At 38.3% G+C, this 17757-nt stretch overlaps 1 protein-coding gene across 1 annotated transcript in view; it reads left to right on the plus strand.

The window, feature by feature from the left end:
- Window positions 1-17757, plus strand: part of ATP2B1 (ATPase plasma membrane Ca2+ transporting 1) — a 133709-nt gene that overhangs the window by 32715 nt on the left and 83237 nt on the right. The gene's annotated exons all lie outside the window — the stretch shown is intronic.

The following is a 17757-nucleotide window of genomic DNA, read 5'->3' on the forward strand; positions in this document are numbered from 1 at the left end:
TTGGAGAAGACTTTGTATTCCCCAAACTTTGCATACCACTTTGTTATTCTTTTAACTTAAATAATGTCTACAAAAACAGCAATTGTAGAAACACTCTTGTCTCTTAAAAATTATAGTAAATGCTTATTTTTTAGCTCTTTTCTAGTAGAACATTATAATTTTTGAATGAGTGTCCCAAGTTATATGCAGTTATGTCTGATGCAGACAAACACAGTCTAACAAAATCTGTCACCTCTAATTCTTTAGAAACCATGTGTATAATTCTCTCACAGTGCTTTTTATGGTCCTGTGCATCCAAGGTGAATTCAGGAACTATTTATTGTTGAGAATAAATGGAAACCTTTGGTTTTAGCTTTTTATTCTGTACTTTCCAGAGCTTCCTAAGAGCTCCTGCAGTGAGAGAGAGGAGATATGTAGATCTCCATCCTTGTACATCTCTCCCCATCCCCACTGCCCACCCCCAGCTAGAATTTTGTGTTTTTACATGCTAAACACCCACAAGCAGTGGGTTAGCTGCCTTAGAAATTAATACCTATTAATTAACCCGCTCTCCGCAGTGAGGAAACATTTTGATGACAGTAAATTTCTGAGTTTGTAAAAATAATTATTCTGGCCTAAATAGATTTAAATACTCTTTAAGTAACATTATTTTCTGAGAGCCTCTTTTGTTATTTGTTTTTGAAGTAAATATACCTAAACATGAGTATTTTTACTGGCTACTTAGGACTCTGAGGTAAAAGCAGTACCTTCCCCAGAAGATAAATAGCATACCTACCACCTGTAATGGAGTCTGGGCAAACGAGAAAGAACCCTTTTCTTACCTGTTTATAATATTGGTAACTACTGGTGGAATTGTGTGAAGGATTTTGATGACCATGAACTTGAGTTGTGGTGGCCACTTTTCTGGAATGTAGTAAAAATACTTCATTGCTCTGGTTTAAATTATGTAACAGCAGTTGGAGAGGGTATAAATTTTGTATTTGCATACTTTTTCTAGCATTACAGTAAAATAGTACTCCATTTAGTAAACATTTAATTGCCTACCTTGTGCCAGACTACACAGGGTAAAAGCGGGATGCACGTCTTAGGCGGCTCATTGTGAATATGGCAGTAATACAAATATTCTCAGAGTTCAAAATAACAGTTCCTAGTAATGCTGCTTTCATAGTAGAAGTATACCGTCCTTCAGAATAGATGGGTTGGGTATTTTAGTACTGAAAGAGATAAATGGCATTGATCTAATAGGATTCCGTGTATACTATTACATACATCTCTTAATTGTAAAGAGTGAGAGTGTAAGCCTAATTGTGACAATACATCGAGGTTTTCTTGTCTCTTTTGAAGAATTCTCTTCTTGGTATGTAAGCCGGGCATTATCGTTTCCTTTTTTTAAGCCTGTTTTTATATATTTTCATAATACAGTATAATGCTTTTCACCTAATGAGCTTCAGTAAATATTGATAATAATGAGAGTTCCTGATCTGTTAAACATAGGATCCCTCAGAATTAAAATTTGTAGAGAATTTTAGTGACAGATACTTGTACGTGCTGAATTTCTGAATAGGTGAACATGCCTCCGTAATATATATGGAAAAGTAGGGCAGAGTGGTGAGAAGCAAACCACACTGCCTGGGTGTGAATTCCTGCTTTGTCCTTAACAGCTTTGTGGCCTTGTACAAATTACTTAATCTGCTTTGGTTCAGTTTACTCGCCTGTAAAATGGAAAATAATAGTACCAATCATAGGACCCCATAGTAAACTGAAACACTATGAAAATGTTAGTTGTTATTGTTACCGTCCTCTTGATAATCCTTCAACTTTATGTAAAATTGATAGCACGGTGTTCTTTGTATCTTCAGCATTCAAAATGGGGTGGTTTTCGTTTACATTTGGCAACAAGCCTGAGAGGTAGTACTTGAAGTGTTTTTGCTGTCAAGTACAATTTTAAAGAATTTACTTACTTATTCTGTCTTGTGGCCAAAGATCCCCCACACCCAGCCTTGGCCATCCTTGTCTTCCTCCAAATAATCTAATGTTCATTTTGCATTTTTCTGTCCAGTTCTGAAAACGTTCTAATGATACGTGCAATTTTGAACCCTGTATGAGCTTAATGCCCACTTTTTTTTCTCCTTGCTACCAAATTATGAATAACTAAAGGTTAAAAAAAGAATCAACTAATATATACTTACCACAGTTGTAATTAAATAATTGTACAATTATAGTTTCCTATATGTATTCTTCAGAAGAATGTGTTCTGGGGAGACAGGGATGCTTCTGTCTTGTTCTCTTCTGCATCCTCAACACCTATTCCTCAGGCACACCTTGAATGAGGAAACCCTGTATGAATGAATGCCTATTCTTTTCATGCTAATTTCAGTAAGGAATTACAGACATAAATGTACTTGAATAATGTTCTTCACCTTTCTGAAACATGGGCTTCTTGAGGAGGTGTACAGTTTATAGATACAGAGTTAGAAAAACCCAACTTTAAGTGCTTGAATAGCTGAGAAAAGTAGGTATAAGCTGTTACCTATGTACCTCCTGGGGATGGTGACTCAGTGCTAACTGGTATCACTCCCACTGTGCCACTTTGGTTACTCATGTCATATTCATATTATTTGCATTTCTTATTTGCCTCATTTGAAATTTCCCAATCATTTATGCTAAGTGAAATAAGTCAGAGAAAGACAAATGCCATATGATTTCACTCATATGCGGAATTTAAGAAACAAATGAGCAAATGGAAAAAAGAGGCAAACCAAGAAACAGACTCTTAACTATAGAAAACAAAGTGATGGTTACCAGAGGGGAGGTGGGGGGGATGGGTGAAATAGATGATGAGGATTACGGAGTGCACTTGTGATTAGCACCAGGTGTTGTATAGAACTGTTGAATCACTATATTGTACACCTGAAATTAATATTACACTGTATATTAACTGGAATTTAAACAAAAACTTTTTAAGAGACGTCCCCAATCATTGCTAATACACATAAGGCTAGTTCTGCCCTTATCATGGAGATGGCTTTCCTTAAGCTTTGAATTAAAATTTACCGTAATAAAGAACAGATGCTAACTAACTTTGAGGGGAGAAATGTTGGATGCTTATGAAAGACACGTTATACAAGATGTTATTACATTCATTTTTTTTTTAATTCTTGTTGCAGCCTTAAGGGATTGATAGCAACATATCTAATATTTATTTTATAGACATGATGTATAACATGTATGGCAGAGTCTGAAATTCAGTATTACAGAAGGAATAGAAAGGAAAAGTATGATAACATTTGGAAAGAAAAGGTGTTTAGCTACTGATTGAATATTGAAGAGAGAGTGAGAAATAAAAGGCATTTTTTTTTTTTAACATTTATTTTTGAGAGTGAGAGAGACAGATCATGAGCAGGGGAGGGGCAGAGAGAGAGGGACACACAGAATCGGAAGCAGGCTCCAGGCTCTGAGCTGTCAGCACAGAGCCCAGTGCAGGGCTTGAACCCACTAACTGTGAGATCATGACCCGAGCCAAAGTCGGACGCTCAACCAACTGAGCCACCCAGGCACCCCAAAAGGCATTTTTGAGCTTAAGTGGTTGGCAGTTTGAAACAGGAGAGAATAGGACAGTGTTTCCCAAAGTATTATGTGAAACTCTGGTTCCAGGAGATATTAATAGGTGTTCTATGGGGAAGAAAAAAAAGTAGTTAAAAATAAGTTCAGGAAATGCTACATATAATATTTCCCTCTTGTAAATTCACAAATGTGCAAGGCTATGAAAAATCTGACTAAAGAAACCTATGTACTGTGCTGACCTTTTCACATCATAGCTATTAACTAACATGCTATAAATTAGCCTTCTCTAAGACACCAGTTTGGAAAAGGCTGGTCTAGAGGAATGTGGCGTTTGGTAATAAGAATGGAGTTTTGAGTTTAAACTTGAGGTTAGAACTAAAAATTAAATTACCATCAAGGTTTTGGAGATGAGAGAGAAGTGAGGCTTGAAAGTATAGTTTCGTAGGCACACTGAGTGGAAACAGAAGACAAAACTTGGAAAAGAAAATACTAACAACCAGTTGTAATCCTGACCCTAAGACTTTTTTTTTTGAAAAATCAAATTTTTTCAATGTTTTTTATTTATTTCAGAGAGAGAGATACAGTGTGAGCAGGGGTGGGTCAGAGAGAGAGGGAGATACAGAATCTGAAGCAGGCTCCATGCCCTGAGCTGTCAGCACAGAGCCCGATGCGGGGCTTGAACCCACGAACTGTGAGATCGTGACCTGAGCCGAAGTCGGACGCCTAACTGACTGAGCCACCCAGGCACCCTGACCCTAAGACTTTTGAATTGCATGTGGGTCTTTCAGATAAAGGCACAGCTTTTTGGTACCCCAACTATATATAAACATCATATGGGATTCCATATAATCCACAGTAGTCAGATAATGAGGATACAGGTCATGTTTGTAAATACACATCTAAAGTCATAACTGTGAGTACTGTGAGATAAGAGCAGGGACCCCAGACTTTGTTGGGATGGGTATAGAGGCAGAAAGTAGATTATAGGACCAGTCAGGGACCAAAAGAATGCTCAGAAATAGAGATCTAAAACTAGAAATTGCACATGGAAGGCAAGGGAACAGTGTTTCATGGGATAGGTAGCCATAGGTGTTAGGTAAGAAAGGAATAAGATCTTAACTCCTCTATTTATACATAAGAAAAAGGAGACTGAGGAGTGATAGAAGTGATTTGCTCAGTGTTAAATGTGCGCAGAGCAGAGTCAGGATTAGACTCTTGTTTGTTCTTTGGACTCTAGAGATTCCAAAAAGGAAGAGACTGCTATTGATGATGTTGAGGTATCTCCTGTCTTGAAAGAATGAGGATTGACTGTCCTCCAAACGGCCCTCCCAGGATGGGGATTGCATCCTTTAGGAGATGGCAAATTGTCTAATATTTTCAGGCTTTGAAACCTGGTTCATCTGAACTCCTTTATAAAATTGATTTGGGGGTCAGGCTTGTATTATTAAAGCTCATGAGATTGATATAAAAATCACAATGTCAAAAGCAAAACAAAATCTGCCTTGGGACACAGACTTTTAAGTCCTGGCTAGCACATTCCCTTCTCTATAGATTTGCCGTATAGGAAACCACATTATAATTAGAAGGTGGCTTAGTGAATACATAGGTAGAACCATGGGTATAGTATGTTTGGAATGTATAACGGAATCAGAATTTCTTAACCTGTCAAAGACCAATTACGTCATCTGGCAACTGGGGTTAGGAATAGTACCTCGTATAGAGGATGTTGGGAGGATTAGGGTATATTGTAAATTTCTTAGCTCGCTATCTGGCACTGCTGTTTTCCTCTTAACTCTTATAACTAATATCAACATTATCATTCTTCACAGTATACAAATAATATTGGCTTAGAATACTATCTCTCCTAAACTGTGCTTAATGAGAAAGGGCAGATCTTCTTTTCCTGTTCTAATTATTGTCTTTTTCCTGTACTTTCCTGGTTGACCAGTCCATTTCTGACTGTTATGTGTTTATATTTTTCCTCCATTAGGTTAAATTGACACATTCTGTCTAGCTAAAGTCAGATCTTGAGTCCTTGGTTCCATTTTGCTCTTTGTAGAATGTTTGCTGTAGATGCTCAGCTCGATCAATTATATTAGGTTGAACCATATGAAACTGCTGATACTCTACTGGTTTTCATCTATAAAAATAGCAGTCTCATATGACTTAATCTAATATACTAGTTTTAAAATTTAATTCCTCCCAGATGGTCCCAACAGTTCCTATTATGAGAGGCTAAGTCTGTTAACAAGTGCTGAAACCTTTCCTTTAAATGCAAAGGGCTATACCATTCTCCTCCTTTTCTTGTGATTGAGTTCAGAGAAAGTTCTTAGTTATTTTGCAATAGTACTTGTATCTTTTGTGTAGTGTGTCATTTTTCCTCTTTACATTTCATCTCTCTTTTTTTTTTTTTTTTTTTTTGCTCAGGTCAGCATTGAAGGTATGCATTATCATTTGTACTTCCTTGATTGATAGTTTACACAGAGCATTTTTATTTACTTATTTTATTTAAGAGCATGTGTAAGGACGAGCAGGGGAGGGGCAGAGAGGGAGAGAATCTCAAGCAGGCTCCATGCTGAGAGTGAAAAGTGGAAAGTGATAGTCTGTATGTACAGCCACTTGGGTTTTCCTGTCTTCTAGCTGTCAGTTTGTGTTTTGAGTTTCTCCTCCCTTGCTTCATATGAAACTGTGGGGTTTGGAGAAGCATTTGGAGCCCGCGCGTGTTGAGCTAGAGACGGCGTTTCCCACCAGGGTCGGGCTTGCCTGGTGTCCTGGGACGGGACAGGCAGGTCTGAGGAGCCTCTGTAACTCCAAGACAGGGGACTCGGATTTTCCTGTGTCTCTCTCTGTGACAGGCTTTCCATAGGAATCATGGGGTGACAGGGGCTCAATCCCACAACCTTGGGATCACGACCTGAGCTGAAATCAAGAGTTGGATGCTCAACCAACTGAACTACCCAGGTGCCCCTACATAGGGCATTCTAGATTAAAGTTATTAAGATTATTAGACACGTTTGCTGCTCCGTATACATTCTGGGCATGATATCTTAGATCATAAATATTAAAGTTGGTATAGATATTGTAGTCAGAACCAGATTTGGCAAATTCTTTCATTGTACTGGAACTTCAGTATAATGCTGATAGATCAAAATCAGAATGCCTAACAGTTGAAGAGAAATTCTTCAGTTTTAAATTCTTAAATAACACCCAAAGCATTTAGGAAAGAAAATGATCTGTAGGTTACTCTAACACATTAACTCATTTTCTCCTCTTATTTTCTGGTTCATGTGTATTTACACTATGTGAATTCTGCATGGTTATAATAATTCGATAGATGTATTTATGTGTTTTTGCCGTGAATCTTGTGTCACAAAGAGTTTTAAGTTTTTAAGAATCTTCAACAGTTAATCATCTAATTTTAATTTTAAGAAGAAAACCCTTTTCTCTCTAGGGTTTCACTTCCCTGTTCTTTTTTAAAGTTAACCATTCTTGTTTGTAAATCAGCTGTTACAAAATTCTAGATGTGTGATACAGCCCTCTTGATTTTTAATTCTTAAATACTGTTAGGAGTCATTATATATAAGGACATCACATTGAAACATTGAGTTAAGGGTTTTCATCTGTTTAACAAATATGTATTAAAAAAACAAATATGTATTATATGTCTTCTTGTTGGTAGGGTAACCTAAGTATTGTATAATGTGTGCTAAATATGACAGTTTATTGGAAACTAATTTAAAATCTGTTACTGCTAATTATACCAATTAAAGAGTTGTAGTTTATTGAGTGTTTACTATTAAGTGCCAGGCACTAAGAAGCAGGGATGATTTTAAAATTATTCATGTACTAACTCATTTAAACCTCTACACAAATTCAGAGGTAGATGTTATCCCAATTTTACAAATGAGGAAGCTGAAACATGGAGTAAATTGTCCAGAGTCACCCAACAAGTGCAGGAAAGTGCTAGGCCGAAAAGCTTAGATGTTATGGTGGTGCAGAATGCCTGCTGTCTGGGGTGGGCTGGACATCTTAATGGTGGCAGAACCTCGGCTTCTCTAGAATCAATGCTCTCATTTGCTGGCACTCACGTTGGGCATTACTAAAGCACCACTGTCTCCAGTGCATTGCGTCATGTGCTCCAGTTCCGATATCCTGTATGTGTGCTTTCCATGGCAAGGTGCTGTTTCTGGAGTGGTCAACAGGAGATGCAGAAATGGGCAAGATCGTCCTGCCCTCAGTACTCACAGGTCAGTCAGGAGGAAAGCCGTGCACACAGATAATTGTGATAGTACATACTGAATGTTATAAAGTCTCAGAAAGGCTGCAGATGAAGAGAGAAACACAGACTAATTTCATGCAGTGGGATCAGAGTAAGAGAGGGCATTTTAACTGTTGTTCCTTGAAGAAGTTCATAGAAAGGCAAAGGGAAGAGGCCAGCTTTTATTAGGGAAAATTCATTAGGGAAAACGGCAGTAAGAGACTGCCATTTGAAACTTGTCCAAAGAAAAAGGAGGTGGGGAGTTTGAGAGTGGTATGGAAACAAACGGATGAGAGGAAGTTTGCAGATTTAGGACATGACGGTCATGCTGAAACTGTCCCCATCCACGTGGCCTCTGTGGAAGAGCTCTGCAAAAGGAAGCTGCTCCCAGGCTGGAAGGTGTCTGGGATCTGTCACCGCCTTGAAAGTACTCCTTCCTTCTGATCTCCTCCCCCGTCCCTCCATTTTACTTGCCATGATTGCTACAAAAGGAACTTAAATGTATTCTGACCGACTCAAAAGATGATACAAGTCTCTCATTACTTTTATGAGATGATTTAAGTCATGTATATTCAAGAGTTATCAGAAATAATTAGGAAGTCAGGAGCTTTTGAAAACTGCATGTTTTCTCCTCAGTACTACGTTAACCTGAAGTTTCGATTACTTTCTTTTTAATGTGTGTGCCTGTTGGCTTTATTTCAGTTTTCTGTTAGAGGAACTTTATTTTAATTGCATTGATCTTTCACAATGTAAACTTTACTTATCCATTTTTATTCAAGTGAACAGTTAAGTAACTTATTACTTACTTCTGTAAGAGCTATAAAAAGAGCAGAGATTGTGGCTCTGGTCCTCAGGAAGCTTACATTGTATTTGAGGAGAGAAGATTGAATTTCAAGGAGCCTTCCAGAGGTACAAAATAGATTTGTTTTTAATATATGTCTATTTATTTTTGAGAGAGGGGGGGAGACAGAGGAACTGAAGCTGGTTCTGTGCTGATAGCAGTGAGCCTGATGAAGGGCCCGAACTCATGAACCGCGAGATCATGACCTGAGCCAAAGTCAGATGCTCAACAGACTAAGCCACCCAGGCTCCCTGACACTGTTATTTTAATCACAGTATCAGCACTCACCTCTGCTGCCTCCTTGTTGTCCTGTGCTCAGTTTTATCAGCTATCAGCACAGCTGTGTTTTGATCTCCTTCCCACTCTGGCTCCAGTCTGCTTCAGCTTAGTTGTGTCGTAGACAGTGAAGCCTTTCTTGAAGCCATGTATTCATTTAACACTTTATCCTTTGTATGTTCACCACATTTTTTGTGATGCTCTCTGTAACACTTAATTGTATTTGCTTGTATACTTGTCTTTATCCCTCATTTTGTCTGTAAACTTCTTGAAGAAAGCCTTCACATAGGACTTACTGACATGTTTGGGACCGATAGGAACTTCAGAGAAGAACAATAGGTTTAGGAGTGACTGTGATAAGTTTAATATTGATGGTTGAGTTTGTGCTGTAAGATATTCAAATGGAGGGGCGCCTGGGTGGCTTAGTCGGTTAAGCGTCCGACTTTTGCTTAGGTCATGATCTCGCGGTTCGTGAGTTCGAGCCCCGTGTCGGGCTCTGTGCTGACTGCCAGCTCAGAGCCTGGAGCCTGTTTCAGTCTGTGACTCCCTCTCTCTCAGACCCTACCCTGCTCTCTCTCTCTCTCTCTCTCTCTCTCCTAGAAATAAATAAAAACATTAAAAAAAAAAAAAAGACATTCAAATGGAGATGTTTGTTAACAGTTGAAAACATGGGCCTGGAGCTTGATCAAGGCCTTGGATGTAGGTCATGCTGTGGTATCAGCTGCCACGAGTCAGAAGAAGTCTGCAGATAGATACCTGCATGATAACCTCACTTAGGGTATAGTAGTGATTTAAAAAACCAAGGAGGGACACCTGGGGACAGGATCTTAGTGTCAGGGCATAGGACTGGCAGGAGCACAGAACCTCCCAGCTTAGTGGGGAGCACAGCCCCTGACCCCCCAGGAGAGCCAAGGGATTGCTTGCCCATGCTGCACCCACAATCAGAAAACTCTCCTGAAAAGAGAGAGAATCTGGTCTTTGGTCACATGCAGCTCCCTCCCCTAACCACCCAGGGTAGGTGTGGGGACCCAGCTGATCTTCACTCCAGAATCCAGAAGGACCAGAGTGCTTCCATTTCAGCAGAGAGAAAGCAATCAAGGAACAACAACAAGAAGAAATAAAAAAAGAGAGGACAGGAAACTAAGGCACAGAGAGAGGTGATGAACAACCCTCCCCCCATCACAGCAAGAAGAGCCCCTGAAAGTGAGCCCAGGCCTAGACTGTGGCTCAGGAGAGACTGCTGAGAAGACAGTTGTCCACAAGCCAGGAAGAGGGTTCTCCACCAGCACCCAAATTGCTGGCACCTTGATCTTGGACTTTGTAGGATCTAGAACTGAGAAATCAATTTCTGGAATTTGAAAGAATTCAGTTCGCCTGGTTGGCTCATTCCAAAGGAGTATGACTCTTGATCTTGGGGTTGTGAGTTCAAGCCCCATATTGAGTGTAGAGGTTATTTAAATAAATAAATATTAAAGAAAAAGTATCAACTTCTGTTGCTTAAGCCAGCCAGTCTGTGGTATTTAAATGGTTACAGCAGCAAGAACAGCCCTTTGCTTCTTAACATCTTAACTAGCCACAGTCTCTGAGAATTTCACACCCGTCTTTGGTGCATTTCTGGTTTTCAGTCTTTCACTGGGTGTGTTGTCGATGCCAGGCTCTGTTTGGGGCACTGAGCATCCCAAAGTAAAATGTCCTCACCGGGTTCCTGCCAGGAGTCGCCTCCTGGCGAGACAACAGGCAGGTTGATAAGTGAGGATATCACAGGTGATGGGCTGGATGAACGTCTGTGGCACAGTGAGTGCCCTGCCCTTGGCTTTGTCAGGTAAGACAGGTCCCAGGGAGGAGTGCTCTTTTCCAAATTGCCATGGCTTGAGCCTCCTGCAGCCCAAGACATCAGCCCACCGTTGTGGCCCCATCTGATGGCACTGGCTTTATGGCCAGACTTGAGCCAGGAGCAGATGAGATCTGGCCTAAATTTTCTGCCCAAAAAAAGACCAACCATGCATCCAGCCATTTTAAAAAAACAAAAACAAACAAAGCCAAGGAATGTGGGCTGAGGAGGATTTCTGAAATGCCTGGGAGAATGGAGTAAGTGACAGAATGGATAAGTGGAAAGAGTACTGTCAAGTGACACAAAGGTGGATAGGAAGATGAAGGCTGAGAAAGCCAGAGATCAGATCACCACAGGCAGGCAGCTCAGGACGTGAGGATGAATCCAGCTTGCCAGGGTTCAAGGTGAGAAGGGTAAGGATACATCTTATCAAGAGGTTTGGTAAGAAGGTGGAGTGGGGAAGGATAACTTGTTTAACAGAATCCAGGAGAGGCTTATTTGGGGGGTGGGGGGGGAGGGTGGGATGAGGAAGGAACAGTCTTTTATGTGGTAGAATACATCTGAATATTAGGCTAAGTGAAGGAACCTGTGTGAAGTGGTGGCAGTGGCTTGCAGTGACAAGCAAGGATATAAGGTATTGGAGTAGACTTCTCGTAGTCTAGATAGACACAAGAGCTGGAGTGATTTGGGAGACTTGGAATAGAAAGAGGAATATGCTAGGAAGACATTTGTGTCAGTGGATCTTATATGATGAAGAAAAATAAGTCTCCAATGGACCTAAGAGCTCAGTTTTAAAAGTTTTAACCAGCGTTGCTCAGCCAGACAGTATGTCTATTCAGGGGTAGCTAATTAGCTGGATGGTATAGTGGGAGAGTAAAAGAGCCAGTGAGACATAAGAGCAAAACTGGAGTCCCTGCCTGTTGGGAAGTTAGGTTTTTTTAGGGAAGCAAGGGGTCTTGACTGCCTTTGAGCATGGAGGCCAGAATGTGTAGAGGAGGCTCCATGTAAATGAGAAGAGTAGAGATCAATTGTATTGGAGAAGTCCTGAAAATAGAACAGTCCAAATGATGATGACTTTTTAATGTGTGGCTCTATCCTTGAATAGCAGTCAGAGTACAAATCAGAGTCTTGGAATGAAGGTCAGTAACTGTGAAACCAGTTTGAAGGATCATCAGCAAGATAGGATGGAGTGGTTATGGTTCAACACATCCCCTGCTCTCTATTCTTTGCACTTAGATTCTTGCCTAACATCCTCTTAAGATATAGCTTACCTTATTTTTCAGCCAGAGTCTTTGAATGTGTTGTAAGAGTGGGTATTGATTTACCATGCTGTTCTTCAGTAACTACAGCTGGAAATTACAAAAGACCATCAGCCATCAAACCGTGTAAATAAAGAAAAAGAAGATAAAGAAATGGGAAAATGTTGTCTCTCCTTATTTCTGCATTCAGTTGTTTAAATATTGGGATAAAAAATCCTTCAAATTTACAGTTTTTAATTAAGAAAACAGAAAGCTCATGTTAAATTTACAGCTAGGAGTTCTGCCTCCCTAAATATTGCCAACTTTATTTTTGTGAGCTTGTTCAGTGACATAATGAGCATCCTGTTTCCTTAAGCATTTAAGTGTAGGTTCTTGTGAACTGACAGGATAGAAGCTCTTAAGGACTGAGTAGGCTGATGGAGCAGCTGGTGTGACATTCAAGTGTTCATATTGCCTTCTTGCTCCTGAACAGAAGGGGGAAAAAAGCAGTGTTTTAATTTAGAAATCTCTTCCTTGACTATAGTTCAAATTCTCAAAACCACTGAAACTAGAAAATGATAGAACATTTCGTTCTCATGTATAACTAGAGATATAATATGTTCTTGCATTTGGTGGTAAGCTGTACAAGATTATATGAAATTAACTTTCCTTAATTTTGAGCTTTTCAAAGGCTTACCTTTTACTAGGAAACTTACTCTTAGGATGAGACTTCCTGAAATGCCTAAATAAAACAATAGAATAGGACAAAACAAAGTCTAGTTTACTTGGGAGAACAGCAAGAGAAGGTAGGTATCCAAGTTATAGTTCTCTGTTAAATTCCTTAAAATTTAATACTTCTAGGCTTTTAAAATCATTTTATATATGTTCAAATGAAACAGTATGAGTCTCCATATTTCTTTGAATGAAAAATTATTTTCGGTGTTTGTATATCAATGTACTTGGTATTAAAAATCAAGGCAATTTAAAATAACAGCTCACAGAATATTTTTAGAGATGATCTGCTTTCAATTATTCATGCAAATTGAGAATCGCATAATGAAGAACCATGAGTAATTTGCTTATGTTATTGTCACGGAACTTTGGATTAAGGCGATAATCAACAGTCAAAGTTCAGGGGGCACATTGATCTACACGAGTGTTTCTGCAGAGATCAGTAGCATGCAGCATCAGTGTTATGGTTGCCTGAGAAGCTGTTAGAAATGTAAATTCTCGCTTCCTACCCCAGATCTACTACTGAATTAAAAGGTGCAGGTGGAGTCAGCAATCCTGTTTTAAGGAGCCCTTCACGTGATTCTGATGCATGCTGAAGTTTGAGAATGACTGATCTGAAGTATGTAGAATTAGTATATAAATGCTTTTAATAATCCAGTATGTGACCCAGCTGTGGTACATTCAGAAGGATTGTGTTTTTTTACTATATCAAGTACAACTTGGCAAAATTAGAACAACCTTTTAAGATATAGGGATATCACCAGTGTTACAAATTTGAACTATTTAAGAGAAAGGGGATATCATTTTGGTATAAGAGGATCCCAACTGACCTGACCATAAAGCAAAAATACCTATAGTGATCTTCAAGATATCTGTGTATGGGATCATTCACATTAAAATTTTACCACATACTCTGCTTAATTAAGTACTTTGTTGGCATAAACAAGTAATCTGTGCTATCAAAAGCAAGAGTAATTGTCTTACAGCCCCAGGGAGGGGGAATGAATCATCAATTTATAGAACCTCTTCTTTGGGCTGACATATTTCTTTCTAAACTAAAGGCTGTAGGGAATAGGAGCTGTGTTTCAGGCTAGGAAAAGGAAACGAGGTGATTTTATTCACACTTTCACTGAGCCAGACGGCTATAGTGTGGTTTTATCATTTTAATTGAATTGTGAGATTCCAAAATATGAGAGAGACAGAAAAAAATAAACCTTGTAAATGCACATGCAAATAAATTTTAACTATTATCTATAAACTGATCTCATACTCTCAGTAAAAACAGATGAAAGCAATTATGGTCCAGCTTACAGTGCCACCCCAGCCCCTCCCCACTGACTCCCTTGACAGTTGTTCAAGAATAGGAACAGGCAGTGGAAAATGAAAACAAGCAGCCAGAGATGGCAGTGTGGTGGGAACAGAAATGGAACATCAGAGAAATTAAGGCAAGGGAACATTTCACGAGTGAGGGAGTGGTTAGCAGTTGCAAAGGTTGTCAGTAGGTTAGATGAGAAGGACTAAGTATGTCCCTTAGATTTAGAGCAAGAGGAGTCTGTGTTCACCTTGAAGTGTAGTTTTGGTGCAGCGCAGAAGCAGCTATCGTGAAATGGGTTGATCTGGGAGTTGGAGATGAAGTAGAAATAGCAAATTTCAGAAAAGATGATGTTAGATACGGAGTTGAAGATTTTGTTATCCATTGGCTCTAAGTGGGTGAGATTTTTATGTATTATTTAGATCCAGTTGCTAACCTTACTACCATAATGATTTGGTGTAATTTTACTTTAGCATGGGTAATCCTAACATTATTTCTCATGTAAATGTATCATTTACTCCAGGGTTTATGAAATATTGAAACTCAACATTATTACTTTTCATAGCCTCAAGGATCTCGGACCCTGGCTAAAAACCATTGTTATGTAGCAGTCATTATATAGTTCATTTGAAAATCTTAAGCACTTTTTAATATTGTCTGGAAGGGTTTAAAGGAAAGTTAAGCTTGTATATCTTACATATCAAGGTGGTTTGAAAATTCCTTGAATACTATGACTTTCTCTTAACTCCCTACATGCCTAGCATATTATTTTAAACACAGAGCTATGAGGTTTTGTTTCACTCTATTTAAATTGTCCTTGTTTACAGTTGTAAAAGTTGGTTTCCAAATTGATTTTTAGCTTAAGGTTCCAACAGGAACATTTCTATTCATTAAATATGGAGCATCTCCAGAATTCCAGACAGTGCTGGGGGTTAAAATTAAATGCCAGAAATCCTGCCTTGAGTTCCCAATTCATTGGGGAAGACAGAGGGGTAAACAAATCATTGCAGCTGTGCAATAAAAGCCATACAAGAAGAAATTAGTGCCTCTGCTATTCTCATCTACTTGTTGCCCACCTGAGAGATTTGCCAAAGTGGTCCTGCTGAATTTATCACTGACAACAGCTGTAACTTGCCCTTCAAACTATTGTACTTCATCTCTGCCTCTGGAAGAGTCTAGTAGATGATAAGTAATTTACTGAGGGGAGTGAGACTAATTTTAGTCAACTCAGACACAGCTATGGTATTTATGAATCCTGTGAGACTAATAAATCAGACATTGTAGACAATGTTTATTTTCTGCTTTTATCGGTTCTATAAAACTGAAATCATGTTTGGTGAATTGAATCTTGTTTATATGTATCATTCTTTATTCACCTGATATAAATTACTTTTCTAAACAAGCTTTATAGTCTTTATGTCCCTTTATCCAGTGTGTATGCTTTCTTTTGAGCCTCTTAAAAAGATGAAAAGTGAGTTCAAAGAATATTAAAATTGAGTTATCCCTTGGTTCTTCAGAGTGTTTTAATGAAATAAGAAGAACATAACAAAACCGTAAAAGAAACATGACCATTCTTGATCTTGAAGGCTCTGCCCTTTGATGTGTATAGTATGGATAGAGCATCTTCTCTTTCTGCCATTAATCTGATCTTACACATTGTACTTACCATTTTAGTTTACAGCACATTTTTATCATTTATTAAAAATTGTTTTAATTGTTGGAAGACTTTACATTTGTAGGATATGAATCAGGTAGAAGTTTGTTGTGGTTTTTTTTATGCAAAGTGACTATATTTTGGATGATCATAGGTACCTCTTGGCAAGATATGGGAGATCAGAGATGAAAAAGGCAGGGTTTTTGCCTTATATAAATTTAAGTGTAATGGGCCTAAATTTACACTTAGTTATATAGTAGTTCTACTGTCCAGCCTTCCAGAGGGGCATCTAAGGTGCAAGTTTTAGGTTGTCCCAAGGACTGAAGATCACGGCTATTATCTAATGGGGCAGTGCAGGCCAGGCTGGATTTCTTCAGTGATGAGCTAGTGCTGACAATAAAGCGCCCAGTAGCAGCCACAGTGAGAAACAGCTGTCAAAGCTGGTTATCCCTCTTTTCACAACTACTTGTCTACAAAGGAGGTTGGATTAATTTTCATGTTAAAAGAAAAAAGAAACTAAAAAAATGGAGATTCTTGAGTGGTCTTTTTGAAAGACTGCACTCAAAAGCAATTTTTTTTAGCTTGTCAGTCAAATGTTGTGTCTAACAGCTAGGGTGTCAGTATCCACTTTGAAATACAATAAATGCTACCTATTTCCGTGATAGTAGCCTCTGTACAACTGTACATTGTTTTGATTTATCCTAGGACTTAAATTTTATTCTTTCACTCTTCTTTTTTTTTAATGATTTTGTGAGTATTCAATGCTTGCTTTCTTTTATTATAAGCATCTTTATTCTTTTTGGAAGTAGATGATCATGGGTGTGTTTGGTTTCTACGGCTTTAAAATGAGCAATTGGATTTGATCAACATCCTTTCAGCTGTTAAAATCTATGATTCCTTTGTAACCATTTTTTAACAGAATGATGGCTTTTTAAAATTTGTTTATGGTTAGCATTTTATTTTGACTTAGAAACTTTTAAACAACTATTCTCTTAAGTGAAAATCTATCTTTAGCATCAGCTTTTTAAAAATGTTTATTTACTTCAAATGTTTGTTTATTTTAAGAGAGAAAGAAAGGGGCAGAGAAGGAGAGAAAGAGAATCCCAAACAGGCTCCCACACTGTTAGCACAAAGCCCTACTTGGTTTGGATCCCACAAACTCTGAGATCGTGACCTGAAGTGAAATCAACAGTCAGTGCTTAACTGACCGAGCCACCCAGGCACCCCCAGATTTCTTTTTCAAGCCACAGATCTGTAATTTGTGTTCCTGTAAAACCAGTCATGGATTAAAAACCTTTGTAGATACTAATTCTATACTTTTAAATTTTTAACCAGACATAATATTAGACCTAGTAAATAGAAATTTGACTTAACCCTTAAGTTATTTCAGTATATCAAATGAAAACCCAAAGACATTTATTTATTGAGCTGATTCAGTGTAGATACCTTAAGAAAACTGAATATTTTGGGGAAAGAGTATATGAAATCAAAAGTAACTTCATACACTGAATAGTTATAAAATCTAGGAGTATTAGAAAATTGAAGAGTAAGATTTAGGACTAACAATTTTTTTTTTTTTTTTTGAAATTTCATTCTACATTCCGAGTGATTTGGAAAAAATCAAGATTACTTGAATCCGTAGTTGATTCAGTGGACATTTGAAGAGACTAATGACAGTTTAAACAACAGGATTGACTTTTAACAAATAAATTACTTTTGATTTATCGCCAATTTGTTTAAATTTGGAATTGAAATACTAATTTCAAATGACTTCTCTAAGCTTATAACCACAATGAGCATATATTCAAATTAGATGTTATCTTTCATACATTATATACAAGAAAGAATACTTTTTTGGCCTGAGGTTTGTTGTCTTTGAAGTAATCTGGAAGAAAAGGAGTCTTGATTTTTAAAAGCTAAACAGAATCTGTAGAGAATGGGATACTGACAGGAAGTCAGTTGTGTATGTGTATAGAGCATGCTCACTGCATCAGACCAGTGGCTTAGTCGGTTAAGCGTCCGACTTTCGCTTAGGTCATGATCTCGCGGTT

The sequence above is a fragment of the Hyaena hyaena genome, unplaced genomic scaffold (genome assembly GCF_003009895.1).
Source record: "Hyaena hyaena isolate Hyena2069 unplaced genomic scaffold, ASM300989v1 scaffold_170, whole genome shotgun sequence".
NCBI classification, from domain to species: domain Eukaryota; kingdom Metazoa; phylum Chordata; class Mammalia; order Carnivora; family Hyaenidae; genus Hyaena; species Hyaena hyaena.